Source organism: Solanum tuberosum, unplaced genomic scaffold (assembly GCF_000226075.1).
Source record: "Solanum tuberosum cultivar DM 1-3 516 R44 unplaced genomic scaffold, SolTub_3.0 scf00669, whole genome shotgun sequence".
Lineage (NCBI taxonomy): Eukaryota > Viridiplantae > Streptophyta > Magnoliopsida > Solanales > Solanaceae > Solanum > Solanum tuberosum.
The window spans coordinates 92930-99458 of record NW_006239620.1 but is presented as its reverse complement, the minus strand read 5'-3'; positions in this window follow the sequence as shown (position 1 = coordinate 99458).

Below are 6529 nucleotides of genomic sequence, written 5' to 3'. Positions count from 1 at the left end.
CCCCCAATCACCCACTCATTCCAAAAAAAATTTGATATTATTTTCTTTTTCTTAAAGAAAAATCTACATCATCCTATCTAATCCTCCGCTTCAAATTTATTTATTTATTTACATTTTTTATTTTGTGTTAGATATGTACATATGTTTTTAGAAAAATTATTATTTTATTTTTGTGTACCGATTATAACATAAATAAAAGTTTTATTTTAAAAAAAATGTTACAGCAAATAAAAAATATTTTCCTAAAAATATATGTATATGTCTAACACAAAACAAGAAAAAAATTTAGAAGGGAGAGTTAGGTGGGGGTGGAATTATTTTAAAACATATTATTATTTTGGGATAATAGTCTTTTAATCTTTAATCTTAACTAATACTAAGTATTTATTTAATTTTTGTCAAGGTAGAATGTTTTGTTTATATGGAGTGTGATGTAACATTTTAAAAAAATAAAAGAGGGGGTGTAGTACATATACCATGAAGAAAGTGTAATAAAAGAGAGAGATGTGTTTCTCAAACTAATAAGTACACTAATAATTTAGGTATGAAATTCACATGTCCAATTGTTTGGACTTAGGGGTGTTCATGGTTTGGATAAAAACCGAAAAACCAAACCAAACCGATTTAATTTGGGTTTTGGTTTGGTTTGGTTTTAGATTGTTAAGAACCGATAGTATTTGGTTTGGTTATGGTTTTGTTCGGAAAAAATCGAAGAAATAACCGAACCGAACCAACAAGTTATATACATAAATTTTATTATTATACATACATAATATATTATATTCATAAACAATTTTAAAGATTTTATATATGTTTCATCAAATTATTTTTATAAACAATTTTAAAGATCTTATACATATTTTCATTAAAATTTCTTTATAATTTACTTATTGAAAGCAAAAATGCCCAAGATGAAACATTTATCTTATTGATTTCATGTATATGAGTGTCTATGACAATTCTTTGTGGGAATGAAAATATTATTGTCTCTTCCATCTATGCCAAAATAGTGAATTTTGAAGTTCTATTCAGTAAATTCAATAATTGAAAGTTCTGTAATGCCAGTCATTCTAACTATTTTTTTGTTTGAATGGATTGTTGTCACTTTTTTCACGTTTTGAATGAATTGTTTCTTTTATTTTTATGTATGGTTAATAACCGAAAAACCAAACCAAACTAAACCAAAACCGAAAACAATCAAAACCGATAAATGTATATTATATTTGATTTGGTTTGGTTTTGATAATTTTAAAACCGATTAAGTTGGTTTGGTTTTGGTTTTGACCAATAACCGATCCAAACCAAACCGTGAACACCCCTAAGTTTGGTTATGAAACTCAAAAAAATAAGATAGTTTAGGTGTGTTTTTGACACTTATATCTTTATAAAATCATGTAATTTTTTAAATTAAAAATCAGTTTAAGATTTTTTTTTTTTAATAATAAATATAGATCTATTCACGAAAATGGTGAATATATCCTACTTTATTCACAAAATTTTTAAAAAATTCACGTAGTTTAAAAAAATTATCTCACACATTTTCTTACCTAATCTAATTAAGAATAATATTTCAATCTCTCTTTTATTCAAATTCGATCCAAAAATATATAGATCCAATATCATAACAATCAGTAAAAGATTCATAATAGGTGTATATGATGTATTTAGTGTACAAATTCATTTTATGATTGAGTAAGAGATGAATAAAGTTTTTTCATTTAAACGGGGTGTAGAGGGGTAAGCAAATGTGAGGAGTAACTTTTCAAAATCATATAATTTATTTATTTTTATTTATTTTAAATCGGGGATAGGAGAAGGGGGAATGGGGAGGGGATTACAATACGGTGAATTGAACACTCACCAAAAGATGGGAGTTCACGTAGCCAACCAACTAAGCTACTAAGATTCTATGTAGTTTTTGAAATTAAAACCAGTTTTAAATTATTTATAATAAATATAAATTTGTTAACAAAAAGGGTGAATAAATACTATTATTTATAGATGAAGGGAGCACATACACAACAAATTTTTTAACGAAAAATATATCTATTCTAAATTATAAGATTAAAGATATATTTGACTTTTTTTTCTTTTATTTAAAAAAAAACACCATAAAATTGAGCTAGATATTACATTAAAGGTAGGTTAATACATATCCACATTATTTTAATTGATATTAAACAGAGAATATTCTAATTCCTTATTCAACGAATTTCCTTATGAATGAATGAGATCTAGGTCGAGAGTCGAAATCGATGGACGTTTGTTGATTATGATTTAAAATTGAGCTAAAATAATTAAGTTGTGTGATGATAATAATAATAATAATAATAATATTTGGTAAAATTTCATAAGTAGGAATATAGGATATAAGGAGATACAATAAATGTAAATCTAATTCTTATCATGTAAAAATAGAGAGAGATATTGGTGGACTAAATTGTATTGAAAAAAAACTATGTGTTGATTTAAGAAAATTGATGGATTGCCTCGATTATAATTGAGGGACGTCCGTTGATTTTCTAAAATTTATAAATATCAATTTTATATTAAAAAAATTGAAATAAGAATAAGTTTTAAAAAAATGAAGAACTTTATCGATTTTCCAGAATATATATATTTTTAAAGAAAAATATAGCAAATCGAAATTGAGCTCAAGGATTTATCATGACATTGAATAATTTTATCATGAGATTACTCATGCTCTTTCGTAAATACATTCGACGTCTTTATTTGTACTTTTTGACTATAATTTTGAATTTTAAAATTCATTTGAGGTCCGTCGACCTTCATTAAAAAGATGGTGTATTGATGATTTTCTTCTTTTGAAGAAATATAAAACACAAGTATAATTTTCATGAGTTTAACTAGCGATGATCGTCGATTTCTTTAGATTAATTTTTTAACTAGGTACGAAGATATTTTATAATTTTTATTCCACTTTATTAACCATCACAAACTTCTACTTATACCTTCTTATCTTTTCTATAAGCACACAAATATATAAGATTTATTTTAGATTATAAATTTAATTAAAAAAAATTCAAATTTTATTATGTCCAGTTAAACAACGTCACATAAAGAAAGTATATTATTATTACATATGGCTCTCCAACCTGCAAATGACGATAAGAACAGTACCTTTCTTCATTCTACAGGCAGTAGAGACTAATTAATTTTATTTTAATAATTAATATAAAGTGGAAATTTTATTCTATGGTCTAAAACAGACGTGCATGCACTTTAAGAATTGTATACGTTTACCTAGGATTAATTAGGAACATTGTTTAATTGTCTTAATTTGTGGACGGTGGATATTGTTCTTATTGTCTGTACTTGGACCACAAATTATAAACTCAAAATTGATTTTCTTTATTTCTGCGTCTGTTTTTTTAAAAAATAGAAATTTTTAATTTATTTTTTTCAAGTGTAGAAAAACTGTTTCTGCTTTCATCAAATAATATATTCCCATTGAATGAATAATGGATATGGATAGTTTTACTTATTTGTCAAATATTTAATTTTTCAAAAAAATGTTTTTTCCCTTAAAATAAGTATTTTTTGTCTCTCAATAACAACGCTAAATAGGCTCTAAGTTGAAAGAATTAAAAAATTGTCCTTTTATACTTGGGAGAACTACGATTGATTGAAAATATTTCTCCTCCTTAAGTTTTCAACATTTGAATTAATTATCTTGAAGGATACTTGGTGAAAACGATATTTTTGGATATACGAATAAATAAATCTTTGAATTAATATGAATGTAAATTAATCGGCTAATTAATTATTAATTATTATAGTAATGAGGAAGTTGTAGGGATTATGCAGAAGTAATTCAGAGAAATTTATGCGATTCATATTAGCGAAAGCTTGGATAAAAGGTTTCATCAAGACTTTTTCGTTGATTTATATATAATAAATATTGAATTTTTTTTTCTATTTATTTTTTCATATATTGAATACGAGCGCAGTGAGAGTTATGTTCTTGATATTGTCCACATGCACTCTACTAATTGTAGACTTTGATTTTTGATCATACGTAGGCATGAGAAAGTGGAGTTAATTTGCACTATAGGCTAAGGTAGCCTTAAAAGAGTTTGTTTGAATTGATTAATCTTAAATATTTTAAAATTAAAATAAATTTTAAATTTTTTGAAGTGTATTAGATAACATAAAAGAATAATTTTAATTATTTATTTTAAAGTTTAAAAGATAAAAATAAATCAAAAATCAAAAATTAAAATTTCTAATATTTAATTTATTTGTGTTTTCTTTTTGGGTCAAGTCTCCCACAAGAGTCAACGAGGTAAGACAAACTCATTGCATTGTCGTACCGTAAAATGTTTGTCCTTTTCTCCCTCACTTTTTCCCTAATAACGTTACATCACATGGTTACAGTTTGATGAACGAAGTATTTTATATTTACGTAAAGTTTGAAAAGTTATATGATATCTATCACAACTATACAAAAAAGAAACTTTTTGGTGTAAAATAAATATTAAAAAAAAAACAGTATATGAAAAGAATCAAATTAATGTACAACTATACTCATATAAAGTGATATATACTTGCCTTGAGTGATTTGTGAATAACATAAAGATGAAGTTAAAGTCCACCAGAATCATTGGCACAACCATTTTCTTGAATCCTATTTATCCACAGTAAGAGACAAAGAATAAAAAAATTATATAATAAGGTCAAGAATAATATATTTAATCAAGAATCTCAAGATATATTGAAGAATTTAAAAATCAAATGCGCGTAAAACTTAGAAAAAAAAGAATAAAGGAAAAAAGAGGACTATACTTTAGTTTAAAGAAAAAATGTCTTGTTGTAAAAGCTGAAAATAAGAAGAGTAGACTTAAATTAAAGTTTTATGCGTCTAGGTTCAACAATATAATCATAATTTACATAAACTTAAGCTAGTTTTTTTGTCACAAATTTTAAAATATTTTTAGTAAGTTATTTTTAGGTGAAGTTTCACCATAGATATTGGAAGAAATATTTAAGTTTTTTTAAAAAATATGATTTATATCCATAAGTTCTAAAAATTATTAAAAATACATAAGTTTGTTTTGTCATTTAATAATGATTTTTTTCCCGCAAAAAGCCATTACTATGAACATAATTGATGTGAATTTGAAAAAAAAATAAAAAATAAAAGGAATATATCATTAATTTGTATACGAGAAACTACTGTTACTATTTGAATTGGAAGTGACTTTGAATAGCAAGCTCGGATAAAAAAGGTATAAAATATGTATATAACAGTATAAATTTTGTACAACAAATTAGGAATGAAATTTAAATAAAAAATATAAATGATGGGTGTTTTTATAAAATATAAAAATTTGGGATAATTTTAAATACTATAATTTGGCCCAAATTCTTGTTTTTTTTTCTAGTACTTGGAAACTTTGAGATATTTGTCAAAAACAATTACTGCTTAAATTGAGAAAAACACTTTGAAAGCCTAACAATTTTTTTACTTTTCAAAGGCACTTCTTTTAAAAATCACTTTTGATCAAAATTAAAAAGAAAGATTTTTCAAATATACAAATATCCTTTGATAAAAGATGGATAATCTGCTATAATAAGTTAAATTATCGCGATAACATACAAATTCAAAAGAATAGTGAAATTTAAAAGTTACTTACCACACTAATTTCTTTTCTTTGATTCTCTTACTCTTAATAATGAGACCAAAAGGAATCACTTAGTTCAAAAAGTGAGAAAAGGCAAAAGATTATTCAAGATAACTAACCCTTTTTTTCCTTTTATGATTTGGTTTAGTTGAGAAGTCTTGGTCATCTTTTACTTTAGGAAATTTCTAAGAAATTTCTTGAGATGACCCCATCAAGACTTAAATTGAAGAACATGCATATTTTATTTTTATTTTTTCCATAAAAGAGTTAATTAAATTGATTATGCAAATTAATAAATTAAACTTCAAGGTTTGGTTTTTAATCTTAGTTTATAAGATGTATTGATCTTGGATTAAGGGTTTTGTGCACTTTTCTAGTTAATTTCAGTCCTATGATGATCATTCTGATGTGTTTGTCTATCAATCTTGTAGTATTTTATAAGTTTACATTTAATTTTATGTTATAAGATATACTCAATTTTATACGTAAGAGATTTGAAAATAATGTATGAAATTCGAAATGATCATTTCGTTTGTATATATATGTATGTGGTTAGGTTAAATAGAAGAATTATTGATTTGTTTTTTGTTTTTTTTCCCTATTGTCTATTACTCACCTTATTGTTGATAACCGGCTTTGTTATTTTAGTTGTTTATATCGCTAATCGACTTCTTTTATTTGGTTGACGGAGATTATTTTAATATTATTCTTGTTTTTTTAAAATCATATAGTGGCTAACCAACATTCTTTTTGGTCGATGGAAGTTATTTTTATCTCTTTATTAAGTCATTTATCAATCCATTGTTTGGTCGATGGAAGTAGTCTTCATAATTTTTAGAGGAAAAAAAAAAAGGGGGCCGGGGGGGGGGGGGGGGGGCTCGGGG